General features: G+C 46.5%; 1 protein-coding gene across 1 annotated transcript in view; it reads right to left on the bottom strand.

The window, feature by feature from the left end:
* Positions 1-19,868, bottom strand: part of RAMP1 (receptor activity modifying protein 1) — a 387,176-nt gene that overhangs the window by 163,107 nt on the left and 204,201 nt on the right.

Raw genomic sequence — 19,868 nt, 5'->3', positions numbered from 1 at the left:
ATAGGAGCGCACATATATATTATGGTGCACACATGTACATGTTATCAAAAGGGGTATATTTTTTTTGTTACATTTGTACCCTGCGCTTTCCCACTCATGGCAGGCTCATGGGGCAATGGAGGGTTAAGTGACTTGCCCAGAGTCACAAGGAGCTGCCTGTGCCTGAAGTGGGAATTGAACTCAGTTCCTCGGGACCCGAGTCTACCACCCTAACCACTAGGCCACTCCTCCATTCCGATTTGGGGTGGAAAATAGGCAAGCACTGGGCAGGTCCAGAATGTATGCATGCATGATGTATTCCATAAATGTCAGGTGTGCGTTCGTCACCAAAAGCATGTGCCCATATCTACAACTGTTATATATATTGACTGGAATAGAAATATGATATTTATTTTGACCTAGAGCTTTTGTTAGGGTATTGTGCTGCTGTTTAGTTTCTTAGTAAATATTCAGTCCTCATTCATCCTCACACTATATGAGGAAAGGGATATTACAAGTGATATGCTGCAAGGATTGATTCTGGGTCTGTTAATTTTTGTAAGTGATATTGCGGATGGTAAGGTTTCTATTTTTGCACATGATACCAAAATCTACAATAGGGTAGACACCCCTGATGGTGTAGATAACATGAAGAGGGACCTAGGCAAGGCTTGGAGAATGGTCCAGAATTTGGCAGCTAAGATTTACATAACACTTTGCATCTAACTTGCCAGTGCTTATTCTTCTTCCTGTTTTCTTCATTTACAGACTTTTTCCATTTTTTGAACGATGTTCTTTTGGATCTACGTAATAGCCTCCTTCACTTCACCTTTTATCTATGATGGCTGTCATTTGGCCTTCTTTCAACCTTTTTAAATACGGAAGACATCTAGTCTTGGCTTCTAAGATAGCATTTTTAAGTAATGCCCATACCCGATTTAAACTCCTAACTTTTGCAGCTACTCCCTTTAGGTTCTTTTAGCCATTTTCCTCATTTTATCATAGTTGCCCTTTCGAAAGTTAAAAAACTAACTTCCTTCTCTGATAAAACTTTTGAGCTTCATCCCAGGCAGCTTCTGACCTGCCCAAGGTACATAAACTCTATTAACTGCACTCCCTAGAACAGAAGTCATCTGTTGTTATTGTATCACTTGACCTTTCATCTGCATTCAACATGATTGACCATGTACCGACTGTCTGCTATGGGTATCTTTAGTTCTGTTCTTTTTGGTTTACCTCTTACCTCCATCAACATTCTTACCGACTTATCTCTGATCATCTTTCGTCTGCCATATACTCCTGCACTCTGGGTGTCCCTGAGGGCTCTACTCTTGCCCTTATCCTGTTCAATATCTTCATTTCTCCTTTGAACTTACTCATTCAGTCCTCTCGATCAGCCCTGAATTCTTGTCCAGACCAGGTTGCCATATGCTTAGTGAGCAAAGACTCTCTTTAAATGTTTCTAAAACTGAGGTGACTCACTTTCCTAATCCCTATTGTTCTATTCCATCTCCCCACGTTCTTCAGGGTCATACTCTCTCTTTTACTGATAAAGTACGGATATTAAGCATTATCTTTGACTCCAAACTTCCATATAATTTATAAATATGTCAAATAGCACCGGTCCTAGTACAGATCCCTGCGGTACTCCACTGTTCACCCTCCTCCATTGAGAGAAATGACCATCCAGCTTATAATTGAAAAAGAAAAACGCCTATATTGCGACCCAAATCGGGAGATAGACGTTTATCTCACAAAAACGATTAAATCAGTATAATGGAAACAAAATGTTCAGTACGTCCGGGTCGCTCGTACGCTTAGAGAGAAACGCCCAAATAAGGAGCGTGTCGGGGGGCGTGTTAGGGGCAGTGATACGACCTGGTCATGTACAACGTATAACGAAATGGATCTGGTTCGGCGGGAGCATGGGCGTCATTTGTTGGACCCCAAATAAAAGCGACCAGAGCAAGGGGGAAACGTCTTTAGACCCAATAGCGCTTGTGTGGAGTTGGAGAGTGGCGAGATCGGTGTTGCGAGAGCTGATTTGTTGGTTGCAGAGAGAAAGTTGAGTGTGTTGAGTACCTGGTACGTTCGTCTGTGTGGCCTGCCTCTTTTGTGACTGACCGTTTGACCTTTCCCTACTCCTACTCCTTGCTCTATCAGTACCTTCCCTTTCCCCTCCCCCTATCCCTCTCCAATCACTGTTCCCACGTGTATATTGTATTCCCTGACCTCCGTTTGTCTCTGTGTTACATGTGTGAGTGGAAGAGGGCATGGTGGCTGGCAGTGAGAGGTCTGTGTGTTGTGCGTGTGTTATTACTACTACTAATAATACTTGCACTGCTGGGAAAATGGATGCACTTAATGCACTGGTGTCTGGCATGGTAGAGGAAGACGGCACACACCGCAGGACGTATGCACGGCCCCGAGTCTATAGGCCCCGCACCACCTTCCTACAACTCACTGACCAGCAGTGTCTTACAAGGTTCAGGTTTGATAGGGACACCATTGTGCAGCTTTGTGAGCAGCTGAAACCCCTCCTTCAGCCCCAGACCCGTACGAATAACCCCATCCCTGTCCATCTCAAAATCACTTCCTCTCTCTCTGTCCTGGCCACTGGGAGTTTTCAATCTGTATTAGCTGCTAACACAGGGCTCACCCAGGCTTCTATTTCACACTGTCTCACCCAGTTCCTGCATGCCTTTCTAACTCACACCTCTCACTACATCACTTTCCCCACCACCCCCCAAGGCCCTGCACACCAACATGGCTGCGTTCTATGCTGTTGCTAGATTCCCCTCAGTCATAGGTGTGATTGATTGCACACACGTCGCTCTCAGACCCCCCAGGGCACACGAAGCCACCTACAGAAACAGGAAGGCTTTTCATTCCATGAACATGCAAGTTGTGTGTGATGCCCAGGGGGAGATATTAGACGTGTGTGCCAGGTTCCCCGGTTCCACCCACGATGCATACATCCTACAGCACTCGGGCATCTACCGCAGATTTGAGCGAGGAGAGTTCACCGGTGGATGGCTACTAGGTAAGTTCAACATGGATGGACCCATACCTATACCTCCTCCACTGGGCAGCCCTCCGCCCTGGCTTCCTCCACCTCACTCCACAACCCACTATCCTTATCCTCCCTTCCCCACCCCCCTGTACCTGCTCCAAGCAATACACACTCATCTATCTCATTCTGCTTTTCTCCAAAGGTGACCGGGGCTACCCGCAGAGGACATGGCTCATGACCCCCGTGGTGCATCCACAACCAGGCCTACAAGAAACTTACAACAGGAGACATCGGAGCACCCGGGGGATCATTGAGCGGACTTTTGGAATGGTCAAAAAACTGGTTCCGCTGTCTGGACCGGTCTGGAGGGGAGCTCCTCTACAGCCCTGAAAAGGTGGCCAAGATGTTTGTTGCCTGCTGCATGCTGCACAATTTGGCTCAGCGCAGAGGACAGCCTCTCCCAGAGGAGGCACAGCCACCAGAGGAGGCCCCAGATGAGCAGGAAGAGGAGCCCCCTCCACCCCCAGCCCACAGAGCAGACCTCAATGCTTACCAGCTTGGCATAAGAGCAAGACAAAGACTCATTGAAACAAGTTTGCGTGAAAGTAAGTGCATATTTATTGTGTATAACTGCATAAGTGCATGGGTGTTCAACCCCCCCCCCCCCTCCAGCATGTGATGACATCACTTTCCCCGTCCCCTCCTACCCCTCCCACGAACTTCCTGTGCAGCTGGTGCTGCAGGGGAAGTATCTTCACTCTCTGACGTGCTGCTCCCACTGTCCTCCTCCTCGGCTTGGGCTACGGAGTGGAAATCTGGCCATTTTGTTGGGTGTAGCCTGGCCACAGGACCCAGAATGGGAGATGGTTTGGTGGTGGGTGCTGCAGTAGTGGGTGCGGAGGCGGCAGATCGCAACGCCCACCTCTTGGCTGGTGGTTGCTGCCCACTGGAGGAGGATGTGGAGGGCAGGTCTTGCTGCTGCAGCACGGCTGCAGTAGGTGGTGGTGGGCCCGGAGGGCGTAGCCCTTCAATGGTGTGCTGCAGCTGTTGGAGTTGCTGCAGCACCTCTTGGTGGGCTTCCCGCTGCGACTGGAGGGCTTGCCGCTGCATCTGCAGTGCTTCCCTCTGCAGCTGTAGTTTTTCCTGGCGGTACTCCTCCAGGCGCACATTGTGCCTCAGCAACTCAGTGGCCAGCCGCAACAGTTGCCTCCATTGGCTGGATGGCCTGTGACGAGGAGCTGGCCCCCTATAGGCATACTCATCAGCAGAGTCAACCAGTGGTGGAGGTGCCGCCTCTGCTGGTGGTGCTGGTGGAAGTTGAGCCTCTACTGCTGGTTCAGCTGCAGGTGGTGGTGGTGGTAGAGGCTGTACTGGTGCAGGTGGTGGTGGTGGTAGAGGCTGTACTGGTGCAGGTGGTGGTGGTAGAGGCTGCACTGGTGCAGGTGGTGGTGGTGGTAGAGGCTGTACTGCTGCTGCAGGCGGTGGAGGGTGAGGCTGTGGTGCTGCTGTAGGCCTTGGTTGGTTTTGCAGGCCACTAGGGCCAGCCTCCTCAGAGTCATCACCTGTATAGCACAAGGGTGAGCAAATGTTGGTGAAAATAACCCACTTTTGTCTTTCAGCATTCATATACATTGGCCCCCAAACTGCTGACCCAGCAAAGAGATGGTGAGGAGGAGGAAAGGAATTGACAGCGATGTGAAAGAGAGCCCCACAGCCAGCTGGGTAGAGGTGGTGGACGGCCAGCCAAGAGAAGGACACCGCTCACAACTTTGTGGACAAGCTGTTTGTTGTATATTTGTCAAAATGAAGGACATTTCAGCATGTCTTCTGTTACTACGGACTTGCTAGACTCTCTAGAACTGCATTATCACCCCCATTACAGGCTCCTTAAGTTGCATGCATGTGGCCCACACTCAGTAGAGCACAGAGGTGATAGAAGGAAATAGGCACGGTTTGGTGATGGGGAAAATAGGAGGGAGTAGTAGGGAAGGAAGGGTCCCAAAGTAGTGCCACAGTAGTACCCTATATACACCCATAGGAGCCAACTGTTATGCATTATTGGGGGTGAAGCCGAGTGCACAAAACTCCACCCTGGACACCTACATGATAGTTGCTCAATATTGGGGGTGTTGAAAACCCCACAGCAGCCACAGAGTGTGCTCCTATGACACACCACTACTCAAAGAGAGCTTACAATGTAGTTAAGATGCACACACAGGACAAGTAAGAGGGAAGGTAAATGAGTATAGTAGGGATAGAGAGTAATGATACAGAGCAAGTGAGTAGGGGTAGGTAAGAAAGTCAGCACAGCATCATTAAGATGGTCGTTTATTCTACATATTAGCACACCCGCCTGAAACTCCCTCCCGCTTCCCGCTCACCCCACTCCCCACCTCCCACCCCCAACTTGTATAACACAGTTTAGTGCAGCGGAACACATAAGCACAGCTTCATAAAGAATGGTCAACCTACCTGAGTCCTCAGCCTGTGCAGAGGTGTCAAGGGACCCTATTCCATGGATGCCCTCCTGGGGTAGGAGGGAGTGGACCATCAGCTCCAGGGGGGTGAGGTTGGCAGTATCACGTGGTGGGGGATGGGCACCAGCCTTGCGCCTCACATCCCTCCGGAGCTTGCGCCACTTGCGCTTGCAGTCCTCCACGTCCCTTGCACAATGGAAGACTGCATTGACGCTGTCACGGACCGCCTCCCACTCCCTCTGTTTCATCGTTGCAGCCAACCTCTGCCCTGTGGGAGCAAACAGATGCTGGTGGCGTTGCTGGATCTCCTGCACCAGTAGCTCTACCTCTCCATCCGTAAAATTACCCTTCCGGGTTGGGCGTTGACGTGGCGGCATTGTACCAATGGGGTTTTCGAAAATACGGGCGTTTATATAGTCGCCAAGAACGCCCATTGAGACTGGGGAATAGGCATGTCTGATATGGGTGGTTTTTTTTTCAATTATACACATAATTCCTAAGCATGCCCAGCTCAGATAGCGATTTGGAACACATGATTTCGATTATGGGTAGATAAGTATGGGCGTCCCCACCTGCCTTCCCTTTCTTGATTGCCATTTAAACCGGCATTTCCTGCACTGGGACGTTTCCGGTTGTTCGTAACATGCATTGACAGGGTTTTACCCTCACTTATAATAAGGTTTGTGTTTGCCAATGTATGCTTGGGTACACCTGTGTATTTGGGGGGGGGGGGGGGGGTTGTGATTAGTGCTGGCCCTCAGCCACCACGCCTTCGGTTTCCAGTCTTCCACATCCCGTGAGCCTCCCTTAATTTCTCCCATTCTCTCTGGCTGGTAGTAGCAGGCAGTCTGTGGGAGCGGAGAGCTTGGTAGAATGGCACCAAAGGAAGCACCCATCTGTAAGGGTCATTTCACTGACGCTGAAATGGAGCTCATGGTCCAGGAGAAAGAAGCCCCAATACATAATGTTGCAACACACGTTCAAGGTAAGCTCAGTCTGCTCAGCCACCTCTTCTCTTTCTGCTCATAATCAAGGAGTGTCCATTCACTGTATGTAGTCTGCAGTCAAATCTTAGCTCTCTTTTCACCAGGTTCCTTTTGCACTGGTTGGAAGCCATCAGTGCTGTACTTTGTGGGGTTGCCAGGTCCTGAATGGTGTGGGCCAGCTGTTGGAGCTAATGTATTGGTTGCTGGTAGGTTCCATCTTCCTTGTGTATGTGGTGAACCCCAGTCCCCATGTATGAAGTGGGCACCCATTCTCAAGGTCCATAGGAGGGGGAGGGGGAATAATATATGCAATGGATGTGTGTAACACATTATTGAACACCTTCCTCCTAAAATCCTCCCTAGTTAGGGAGCAAGAACATTTCTAACATTTGGTAGCCTGGGAAGTAGGCTGAAGGTGGCTACAGGTACTGCCTACTGAGCCCTTAAGACGTGGTGGTGAGGGAGAGGGTTCTGTGTACAGATCCAAACCCATATTACCTGCAGGTGGCTACAGCCTGGTGGCTGATGTGGCCTAGTGGTTAGAGCACCAGCCTTGTAATCACAAGGTTGTCGGTTCAATTCCCACTGCTGCTCCGTGTGATCTAGGGCAAGTCACTTCAGTGGCGGTTGGCTCAGGGACAAACTTTGAGTCATCCTGTGACAGAGACACACCCAGAATACCTGAATGTAACTCACCTTCAGCCACTACTAGAGGACATGTGATGAAACCTCCAAATAAGGAGCACCATATTTATTTGTGCCCTTCTGTAACTGTTGTATTATATTGCTACTGTGATGAAGTAAAGTAAGCAGCCATCTAATGGGTTTCCCATTGTTATCCCTTTTCTCCTCAGCACTATATACCATTGCTGATGTATTGAATGTGAAAAGATATTGCCAGCTGTTTGTAGGTCCTTCATGGGCCCGCCCCCAATGTGGCTTGTGGGTAAGGATGTGTGGCCATCAGAGAGCAAACATCGTCTATGTGCTACCTAGGGTGATGTACAAGTTTCTACTTGGCAGATCACAAGTGCTAGACAACAAATGTCTTATTGATGGCACTCTGTGTTGTGGGTCAGTATGGTGGAGGGGAGGGAGGGAGAGAGGCTGGCTGGCCATTTGTGTTCATGAACACTAATATCCATCCAGCCTCCCCGGACCACCCCCCCCTGCACATGTGGCCATGCAGGTTGGAATGAACAGGTGGCCTTCTGTATGGCCAACATTCTCAGACATACATCAACTTTCTCATTCACACTGCACATTTCATGCTATGAATATTGCTGCCTCCTTCCTCTCAACTCAACACCACCATTTGCTTATATGTAATGCACAAGGGAGAGAAACACACGGACACCCCGATAGTTAAAGTGTAACAAAAACATTTATTCCCCCCCCCACCCTACAAAACAACCCCCAACAATGCCCTCCTCCTCCCCCACAACTCCCCACAACCCCAACAGTTCCTCCCCCCCACACACAGAACCCCAACAATTCCCTCCCCCCCAACTCCCCACACCCCCAACAACCCCCCCCCCCCAATGTACGTCAAGGGCGGGCACGCCCTCTGAGTAAGGCCCCCTGTAGCAGGGCAATGAGCAGCCCCAGCAGTACCCTTAGTGGGCCCTGGAGCTGCTCATTGCCCTGCCGTAGGGCTCGGACCTCCTGCAGCAGCTGGTGCTGGCCATCTACCAGCTGCTGCTGACCATCTACCAGCTGCTGCAGGAGGGCCATAATAGCACCTGCACCAAGCGCTGGAGCTGGGCCAGGGGATGGGGCACGGCCAGGGGATGGAGCTAGCCCAGGGGCTGCAGCAGGGCCAGGGGAAGGCCTTGGGGCAGGTGATGGAGGTCCTGCCTCAGGGGATGAGGGTGGCCGAGGGGAGGGAGAGGGCTGTGATGGTGGTAGAGGTGGGGAGGGGTCCTCCATATCCTCATCAATAATGAGGACCCCCTCCTCCGAGGCCGACTCCTCCTCCTCCTCCTCCTGCTGGGCCTCCTGTGCTGCTGCAGCCTCCTCCTCCTGCTCCTCCTCCTCCAGGTCACCCTCCTGGCCTGGCTCCTTCTCCTCCTCCTGCAGGTGGTGGCCCTCCTCGTCCGCCTGCTCGTCTTGCTGGTGCTGGAGGCCTGTGTATGTAAAGGAGTGTGATAGAGATCAGCACATGCAACATGGCTTGCATAGTGCAGTAGCTGGGTGGCCTGAGGCGGGGGATGGGCCAAGGTGTGGTGAGGCGTGGCCTATGCCCATGGGGAATGAGATGCATCAGATGACATGACAAGGAACCTGGAACCTCCTCTGACACACACCATACAGGACATGTTGGCATACCACACTCATTGCTGACCAACATGTTTGCATTGTGAGATGCGACGAGGGGTTGATGGCCAGTTGTTGCTGCTTTTATTGGGGGGGGGGGCCCAGTGGGAAAGGGTGTTGAGCACATAATTTGTATGTGAGTGAGGCCATGACATCCACTAAAAGTAGGGCTTCAGGCAGGTCTACCAGGAACCACTATCCACCCACCCCAGAAAGGGGGATAGTAAAGGGAGGCATGTCATCTCATTCATCTCAGGGGGATGGTCGGTGGAAGTTGCAAGCACAGTAATGGGAGGGCACCTGCAACCTGTGTCCTTGCTGTGGGACAGATCTGTTATTACTTACTACTTGGCTATTTGCCACATGGAAATTGATATTGTACAGGACATTAGCATTACTCAATAAATACATAGACAAATCAGTACAGGTGTCCTGTATTGAAAACGTACGTCGAGCCCTGAGGTGCCGTCGCACTGCCCTGATGACATCAGGCCTCTCCCGGCGCATGCGGCGGAATCTCCTCCGAAGGGACTCGAGGTCCCTGTGTACTCCGAACCGTCTGTAAGATATAAGTTTCTAGAGCAGAAGTCAGGGGATGGTCCTTCTTGCCCTCTACACACACATTCATTTGTCAATCAAATAGCAGAGAGGGTCAACACTGTTGGGGGGGGGAACCACTTCCATTGGTACTGATTCATAGGAGCCACTTTTTTTGATTATTGGAGGTGCTAGCCCCAGTGGAGATAAGCCCTCCCTGGACACATACAAGGAATTTAATGAATATTGGGGGTGCTGAAGCACCCACAGCAGCCTCCGAGTTGGCTCCTATGCAGATGATGGCATACAGGTGGCCATGAGGCCATTAAGTACCGTTTGTATGCATTATAATTAATGGTTGTTAAACTACTCTATATGTGTTCTCATGACCATGTTATCAAGTATGCAATATATTTATTTTTGTTACATGTTTCCACTATTCATGATGTATTGTAAGCCACATAGAGCCTGCAAAGAGGGGTGGGGAAATGTGGCCTACAAAAGCAACAAAGACTTATAGACGGAAATACATTATTGTAGGGATATGGGAATGGTTGTGGCTTCAAATACATACTTTTAATTACTGATTGTGCATGTACCCATATTACTCATTATCCTTGCATGCACACTCCAGTTACTGGTTACATAGATGATGGAGCTATTATATGTGTAGGTACAGGGGGGGGGAGGGGGACAAACACATACCTCTCAAGCCGCTCCCGGATGCGGGACCAGGCTCTCATGGCCTGGATCCTGGGGGGCAGGTGGTGGTGGCTGATGAAGAGCCTGTGCCGGTGCCTCATGCACAGCCGCACCAGCAGCAGGCTCTCCCGCTCACTATAATTTGGCTCACGTCGCATGTGCGCCATATTTCGGAGTGAGCAATAGGGGTTGGAAAACAAGCGCCTTATATGGACGCCCTTGCGTGATGGACGTCTTTTCGTGCACAGCTCCATATATGGATTCCCAACCCATATATGGGCCTCTCAGCACGTGGACGCCGTCGTTATCATAGATGTGCGTGACGTGCATGAATGGTTGTTCTGCGTGTGGGCCCTTCTTGTGTGCGGAACTTGCCTTATATAGATCATTATGAAGCACGCTACCCTTTTCCCATATACAAAATAATATAGGTGCATCTTCAGTAGGTACAGTGCATGCAGTTCCGGACATGCAGATAGGGCACATATGAGGAATATTGGGTGGAACAGCAGGATGTTCCTGTATTTGACGTGTATGAACGTCCCTCATATTTGCTGTACCTGGATGAGCGGAACAGCATGCACTGTACTTGCGGTACAAGTAATGTATATTGTTATACACGCTTTCTGATTTGGTCGTTTTAACCAGCGATAATCGAACGTGTTAGGGCGCCCAATTTAGTCAAGCTTATGCGCTCCTCGTTTGATTGTTTTGCTACAGGGATAATCGATTATCGAAAAACGCCCATACTATTTTCCGATTATACATGCCTATTTTTGCACGTTTTCGTAAGAACGTCCTAATTCGTACTTGGACGATCTTTCAATTATGCCCCTCCATATAACCCTATCCTCTGTTTTCTGTCCAATAACCAATTCCTACTCCACACCAGAACCTTGCCTCCTATCCCATGACTCTTTAATTTTCTCAGGAGTCTCTCATGAGGAACTTTATCAAAAGCTCACCTTTATCCACATGTTTATTCACACTTTCAAAGAAATGAAGCAAATTGGTGAGGCAAGACTTCCCTCAGCTGAACCCATGCTGACTCTGTCCTCTTTTCTATCTACACTTCTTCCCTCGGTTCATTAATCTCATCCCATGGCTTTTTCTACCATCTCTATGCTGATGACTCCCAAATCTACCTATCAACCCCTGATATCTCACCTTGCATCCAAACCAAAGTATCAGCGTGCTTGTCTGACATTGCTGTCTGGATGTCTCAACGCCACCTGAAATTAAACATGACCAAAACCGAGCTTCTCATTTTCCCCCCAAACCCACCTCCCCGCTCCCCTCGTTTTCTATTTCTGTTGATGGCTCTTTCATTCTCCCTGTCTCTTCAGCTCGTAACCTTGGGGTCATCTTTGACTCATCTCTCTCCTTCTCTACTCATATCCAGCAGATCGCCAAGACCTGTTGTTTCTTTCTTTACAACATCCGTAAAATCCGCCCCTTTCTTTCTGAACACTCTATCCGAGCCCTCATCCACACCCTTGTCACCTCTCGTTTAGACTACTGCAATCTGCTTCTTGCTGGCCTCCCACTTAGTCACCTCTCCCCTCTCCAGTCGGTTCAAAACTCTGCTGCCCGTCTCGTCTTCCGTCAGGGTCGCTTTACTCATACTACCCCTCTCCTCAGGTTGCTTCACTGGCTCCTTATCCGTTTTCGCATCCTGTTTAAACTTCTTCTACTAACCTATAAATGTATTCACTCTGCTGCTCCCCAGTATCTCTCCACACTCGTCCTTCCCTACTCCCCTTCCCGTGCGCTCCGATCCATGGATAAATCCTTCTTATCTGTTCCCTTCTCCACTACTGCCAACTCCAGATTTCGCTCCTTCTGTCTCACTGCACCCTACACCTGGAATAAACTTCCTGAGCCCCTACGTCTTGCCCCATCCTTGACCATCTTTAAATCTAGATTGAAAGCCCACCTCTTTAACATTGCTTTTGACTTGTAACCACTTGTAACCTCTCGCTTCTACCTACCCTCATCTCCTCTTTCCTCTACACATTGATTTGCTTGCTTTATTATTATTTTTTTTCTATTAGATTGTAAACTCTTTGAGCAGGGACTGTCTTTTCTTCTATGTTTGTGCAGCGCTGCGTACGCTTAGTAGCGCTATATAAATGCTAAATAGTAGTAGTAGTAGTAATTAAACCATGTTTTTAAAAATTGGTGTTACATTGGCCACCCTCCAATCTTCAGGTACTAGGGATGATTTTAACGACAGGTTGCATATTACTAACTTCTACGCAATGCCCACAAATTTGACCATGCTTCCCCTCTATTGCAGGAAGAACACTGGTTACCCATCCCATATCATTCTGGATTATCTACAAATTGCTTTTGTTGGTATACAAACGTCTCCTCCCATAATCCCCAGAATACATCTCAAGACTGCTTATACATTATCTGGATTTTCAAAAAGTATTTGAAAAAGTACCTCATGAAAGACTCCAGAGGAAATTGGAAAGTCATGGGATAGGAGGTAGTGTTCTATTGTGGATTAAAAACTGGTTAAAGAATAGAAAACTGAGTAGGGTTAAATGATCAGTATTCTCAATGGATAGTGGGGTTCTACAGGGGTCTGTCTGTGCTGGGACCGCTGCTTTTTAACATATTTATAAATGATCTAGACATGGGAATAACTAGTGAGGTAATTAAATTTGCTGACGACCCAAAGTTATTCAAAGTTGTTAAATTGCAAGAGGATTGTGAAAAATTGCAAGACGACCTTACGAGACTGGGAGACTGGGCATCCAAATGACAGATGATGTTTAATGTGAGCAAGTGCAAAGTTATGCATGTGGGAAAGAGGAACTCGAAATATAGCTATGTGATGTAAGGTTTCACGTCAACAGTCACCGACCATGAAAAGATTATAGGAGTAATTATTGATGATACTTTGAAACCCTATGCTCACTGTGCTGTGGCAGCAAAGAAAGCAAATAGAATGTTAGGCATTATTAGAAAAGGAATGGAAAATAAAAATGAGGATGTTATAATGCCGTTGTATCGCTCCATGGTGCGACCACACACTGAATACTGTGTGCAATTCTGGTTGCCGCATCTCAAAAAAGATTTAGTGGAATTAGAAAATGTACAGAGAAGGGTGACAAAAATAATAATGGGGATGAGACGACTTCCCTATGAGGAAAGACTAAAGCGGCTAGGCCTCTTTCAGCTTGGAGAAGAGACAATTGAGGGGAGATATGACAGAGGTCTATAAAATAATGAGTGGAATGGAATGGGTAGACACGAATCACTTGTTTACTCTTTCCAAAAATACTAGGACTAGAGGGCACACAATGAAGCTACAAAGTAGTAAATATAAAACGAATCGCAGAAAATATTTCTTCACTCAGGGTGTAATTACACTGTGGAATTTGTTGCCAGAGAATGTGGAAAAAGCAGTTAGCTTAGCGAGGTTTAAAAAAGGTTTGGATAGCTTTCTAAATGAAAAGTCCATAAGCCATTATTAAAATGGACTTGGGAAAATCCACTGCTTATTTCTGGGATAAGCAGCATAAAATATATTGTACTGTTTTGGGATCTTGCCACGTACTTGTGACCTGGATTGACCACTGTTGGAAACAGGATACTGGGCTTGATGGACCTTCGGTCTGTCCCAGTATGGCAACACTTATGTACTTATGTATTCCCCTTGATTATTACACTCCTCACAACAGCAATTATTACACCTCCCCTTTCCTTCCATTATACGTCTGGATGCGACCCGTGTCACGGCTTTTGCTTATGCTGATCCTCAATGATTGAATGCCCTGCCTCTACATCTTATGTTTGAGCCATCATATCCCACCTTCAAGAAACTCCTGAAAACTTGGTTATTCAGTCAACCCTTCCCATCTTAGTCTTCCTTTCCTTCACTCTGTCCTCCCATTCTTCCCACTGCTTGTCCCCCCCACTGTCTAGCCTGTCTCTCCCCCCAATCACCGCATTCCTCTTTTCTTTTTCCTCTCTCTGTAACTCGTTTTATGCTGTCTGATCTTTTATAGTGAACCACCCAGATGCCATATGGTGATTCGCGGTATATCAAATATTAATAAATACATTTCCTTAGGGTCTTCACTCCAATTAATAACTCAAATTTGATCATGTTATGATTAATATTGCCAAGTGGACTCAACAGTGTTACGTTTGCCCCAAATCCTACCTTTCACTAAGGACCAGATCTAAAATAGCTTGTCGGTTCCTGAAGCAGCTGCTCTCTTTGTGTTTGTGAGCAGCCAGCTAAACTAAAAATAGACAAAGCGATGGCATCTGATGGGATACATCTGAGAGTACTCAAGGAACTCAGATAAGTTCTGGCAACTCCATTGTGTGACCTGTTCAATCCTTTCTTAGAGTCTGGAGTGGTCCCAGAGGACTGGAGAAGGGCAGATGTCCACCCTCTGCACAAGAGCAGAAGTAAAGAGGAGGCTGGGAATTACAGACCTGTTAGTCTGACCTCAGTGGTGAGTAAACTAATGGAAACACTTCTAAAGAAAAAGATTGTGAGATATCTAGAATCAAATGGATTGCAGGACCTGAAGCAGCAATCAGACAAATCTGATCAATTTCTTTGACTGGATGACCAAACAGTTGGATACAGGAGGGGCACTAGATGTGGTGTACTTGGATTTTAGCAAAGCCTGTCATATGGTTCCGCATAGGTGACTGATAAATAAACTTGAGTGCCCTCGGTATGGGTCCTAAAGAGACTGACTGGGTTAAAATCTGGTTAAGTGGAAGGAGACAGAGGGTAGTGGTAAATGGAGTTTGCTCCAAGGAAAAGGAGAGAGACTGGAGCTGACCATTGCAAGAATGTAAGGGAGAAGCTCAAGATTTTTCATAGCATGTGTTACATTCTTGCAACGGTTAGCAGATGATGAAGAGTGATTCATATGCCAGTGTCTTCTCTAGATCGTTTGATGGAGAAGACCAGCTAGAAGATGAGAGAGATGTTAATTTGGGATGGATAGAATGAATTTACAGGAGGGACTAAGGTCCTGGCTGGATGACGGCGGTGGGCGGAGTTAAGATGGCGGCACGCACTTCACTCGCTTGAAAGCCTCTCTTCTCAATCTGGAAGTATAGCCTTTGTTTCTTTGACCATGCCGCATACTAAACGAAAAGGCTTGGTTAAAACCGGAGCCTCAACGGTTAGAACCTCGTCGCCTTCTCAGATGAGTATTGAAAGGTTCGCGGTGAAGACGCCCAGCGCTAAAACCGGGAGTGACCCCGCTGACTTAGGAGGAGGAGAATCCTTCGTCCAGGGGCTAGATGTTACCCTTTCTCCCCTGGAAATCAATCCGCCGCCTCCACCCGCAGCTTCCCCGTCGCAGTTGAGGTCTTCGAATCCCGAAGCTGGAGTAGAATGGCCTCAGGTAAGAGGCGCTGTTGGGGGAATTGCATGCGGAGGCCTGGGTCAACAGGCTATTGTTAGAACTAATCCATCTAAGGAGCCGGTTACTTTGGAGCGAATATGGCAAGTTCTCCAAATTTAGATACTAAACTATCCAATTCAATGCAAGAAATATCTCTTCTAGTTGCAACGGTTGAGTCACTAACAAAATCGCTAGAATCATTTAAAACTGAATCTTCAACTCAGATGTCGATAATAAAAGATGATGTTAAGAAACTCCAAGAGTTCTCTGTAGTGACTAAAAAAGATAAAACTATTCTTCATAGAAAACTGGAGCAAATAGAAAATTACAATCGCAGATTGAACTTGCGAATCTTAAACTTTCCTAAATGCCTGGGATATGCTCCCTTTGATATCTTCAAAAAATATTTAGTGGAAATTTTGCACTATTCTTCAGAACACATTCCCCCTATAAACCGGATATATTATGTGCCTCCTAAAATGAATCAGGATGGAGAAACTGTGGAGATGCCCTCTACACAAAAAGATCTAAAGGAAAATGCTTTGAATATAACAGAGATCTTGGAATCCACAATAACAGAAGACACTGAACGGCAAACTTTGGTTATTTCATTTGTCTTCGAACAAGATATGGATGCTGTTAAGAGATTGTTCTTTAAAAACTCACAATCCCTATTTTATGGCAAAAAAGTATGGTTATATCCCGATGTAACTAGACAAACATAAGAAAGAAGGAAAGTTTTCTTAGCACTGAGAAAAGACACTTTAGAGTTGGGTGCTTTTTTTTTTTTACCTGAACTATCCGTGCAAATGTGTGGTTAAATATCTAGGTTTGAAATATGTCTTTTTTCAACCAGAACAACTGAAAGCTTTCATTAATCATAAAAAAGTGTTAAAGTAGTTGGTAGTTTATTGTCTAATGATAAAAGGATTGTATAATAATATTATGCTGAGCGTTTTTTTTTTTTTCTTATTTTAATTGATTTCCTCTCCTGGAATATGGTCTCTTCCCCCTGTTAACGAATCCAATTTTGTGGTCTAAAGAAGGGAAATATGTACTTAAATTTAATAATTTGCCTTACTATTTTTTTTTCTTATTCCTGTATTGCAAATTTCAAGTGTATGCTTGGTAAAAAGGTAAACTAATAAATATAATAATAAAAAAAAAGAAAAGAAAAGAATGAATTTACAGGAGGTGTCAGCTGTGTTCTCTGATAGCAGCTCAGCCTCAGTGTTGTGGACCTTATTTAGAAAATAGAACATGGCCAGTGTTAATAGTATACCTGTTACCGGGTTTATTAAAGACTTGGATAACTTTCTGCAAAAACAGATTCATTAACAGTTATTAAGCAGATGTTGGCAGTGCCACCTAAGAACATAATAGCCATACTGGGTCAGACCAATGGTCCATCTAGCCCAGTGTCCTGTTTTCAACAGTGGCCAATCCAGGTCACAAGTACCTAGCAGAAACCCAAATAGTAGCAACATTCCATGCTATCAATCCCAGGGCAAGCAGTGGATTCCCCATACCTGTCTCAGTAGCAGACTATGGACTTTTCCTCCAGGAACTTGTCCAAACCTTTGTTATAAGAACATAAATGTTATATGTTTGGGAATGAGTGACAGGGAAGAGATCTTCCCTTTAAGATCTGCTGGGCATTTCCAAGTGACTTAGATTGGTTTCTGTCAGAAACAGAATGCTAGGCTTGATGGATAATTGATATGAGTACTTGCATTTCTTTTCTATTTCAGCTCATTTTGCATGGACTTTATAAAGGGGCCATAGATATCAAAAGCTGGTTAGAAATGTATAATTATAGTCCAGATAGAAGGTGTCACTCATGATATATTTATAACCTGATAATCACACTATTGTTTTGATTTCAGCAAAACCAGAGGAGTAAGTTCAGTATTTCTAAGTAGAACTTACAGATTTGGATATACTGGGTTAATGCAAGCTTGTGATGTAAAAAAGAAACACCTGAAGTACTTTGAGAAAGTACAGACCAAGTTTAAAAAAAAACAAAACAAAAAAAACCACCCTTGTGCTCTAAGGCATACTGATTGTACTGAGCTTTTACTACCTGTTAGCATTACTGAACTGATTTGATCTAGACAATTGTTCTCAAGATTAGTTTAACTGAATTGTTTCAATGCTTCCACAGGACTTCTAAACCTCTTTAATCTTTAGTATCTTTCATGAAAAGAAAGTGATTACTGTCTGAGGGGTAGTTCTGGGGTTCTTTTGGATCCCGGCCCAAATCAGGTTTCAGGTTTCTTTATTCTTGATATAACGCTAAAATACTAATGCCATCAAAGAAGTTCATAAAACTAAATATACGTGACATTATAAAAGAAAATGGAAAAGAACTACAATGGTCAAATAAAAGAAACAGAAAGGAAGGGGAAAGCAAAGGGGCAGAGAAGAAGAAAGGAAATTAGAAGAGCCGTGCAAGACTCAATGGACAGGAGAAGTCTGAAGAAACTAAAAGCTAACAGGCTGGGCATCATAGTCATATTACATAGTCTCAATGGCTGACAAAAGAAAAGGAGAGTGAATCAGGGATCCAACTTACACATCAGTCTAAAAAAGGACGTCTTGAGTGCTGCCTTGAACTCTGAGCTGGATTGCTATTGGCACATCTCATTTGGGAGGGAATTCCAAAGAGTCAGACCAGCAACGGAGAACATCATTTTCCTTAGGGTGACTAATAGACCGTACGGGGCGTGGGAACCACCCAAAATTGCTGGTTCCCTGAATGTAAATTACAGACTGGAGTGTAGGGCAGCAAATTGTCAGGTTCTCAGGTTCAGAGCCCGCGGGGCTGGGCTCTGGAGCAAACGTGAGCCCTTGGGCTGCTGACGAGGAGTGACAGCAGCAGGCAAAACCCACCAACCAACGCTGGGCAAGCACACCGACACCGGCAGGGACTGCAGGCACCGCCCAGCGAGCCGGAACACGCGGACTGGAACACTGGACTGGAATTCCCCGGACTGGAGGACACAGGACTGGAACCCCCCAGACTGGAACACTGGACTGGAATCCCCCGGACTGGAACACCGGACTGATCCACACAGCTTCACCTGCACTTAGCTACTAAGCCCCCCAGGAGTTGAGCTCCTGGGTTCGAGTAGCCGGCAGGACTTACTGGATACCGGATGACACAGGGACCAGGACTGGAAACAGAAGTGCTCCTAAACCTAAACTGATCTACGTGCTCCCAAGCCCTAAACCAGCAGGAGTGTTCCTAACAGTAAACTGACAAAAGGACTTCCTAAGCCCTATACTAAACAGGAGCTCCTAATCCCTGCTCAAGAAAGGGACTTCCTAAGCCCTAAACTAACGGAGCAGGGAACTAAACACAAAGCTAACACAGGTGCTACTAAGCACCAAACTACAAGCAGAGCTCTACACTAACAAGCTAAACACAAAACTAACAAGCTACCTAAGCACTGCTCTAGCAAGCTAGAAACAAAACTAACACGGTGCTTCCTAAGCACTACTCTGGCAAGCAACCAGAAGAGCTCCTAGTACTAAAAGGGAAGACAGGGGAGCCACAAGGAAAAAGCAGGGAAGCTAACACATAAGCCAAGAGTGATTCTAAATCACCAAACACCAACAGCAAAGACTGCAATGCTCCCAATAGCACAAACACCAGAAGTACTTCTAACAGCAAACTCTGCAGTGTTCCTAACAACACCAAACCCTGAAGTACTTCTATCAGCAACAGAGCTTCCAAAGCCCTACACACAGCAATGCTTCCAAAACCAAGAGGGAAAAGCAGGAAAGCTAAACACACAGACACCAATGCACACTGCACTAACACTAACCTGGCCCTTAGCAAAAGCAAGCAGGGAAACTAGACACAAAGTCAGAAGTGCACACTGCACCACCCTACCTAAAGCAAACACCACTGTTGCAAAGGCCCTGAAGGAAATAACACCACTTCCTTATCAAGGCCCTCCCTGATGATGTCACACTCCCTAGACCTAGGCAAAAGCACACTGACCCAGAGAGGCCCAACCCACACCAATGCAACACCGTGAAGCACTTGAAGCCAGTACACCCAAAGAGAGGTAGAGTTAACTCAGTCCACCCACACAGCTGTAGTAAAGTAAAACAATTAACCCCATGCTGCTGGAAGCTGCCAGCTCAGAAAGGACAGAGAAAAGAAACAGAAGCCAGCTAAGAAGCTGACCCCCAGGAAAGAAGTAAGTTTGAGAGGGGTTCTGACCCCAATCATAACACAAATATTAGAATAGGATGGGGGGTTGAACTGATATGAGAGTCTTATGGATCAGTAACAAAACTTTAAATTGCATACAAGCTTGTACCGGAAGTCAATGATCTTGTCTTAAGAGGGGAGTGACATGATCATATTTCCGTTCACCAACTATTAGTTTTACTGCAATGTTCTGTATCATTTGCAGTCACCTCAACTCTCTTTGGTTTATGCCAGTAAACA

Source organism: Microcaecilia unicolor, chromosome 7 (genome assembly GCF_901765095.1).
Source record: "Microcaecilia unicolor chromosome 7, aMicUni1.1, whole genome shotgun sequence".
Taxonomy (NCBI): domain Eukaryota; kingdom Metazoa; phylum Chordata; class Amphibia; order Gymnophiona; family Siphonopidae; genus Microcaecilia; species Microcaecilia unicolor.
This window is presented reverse-complemented; position numbering and strand designations above follow the sequence as displayed.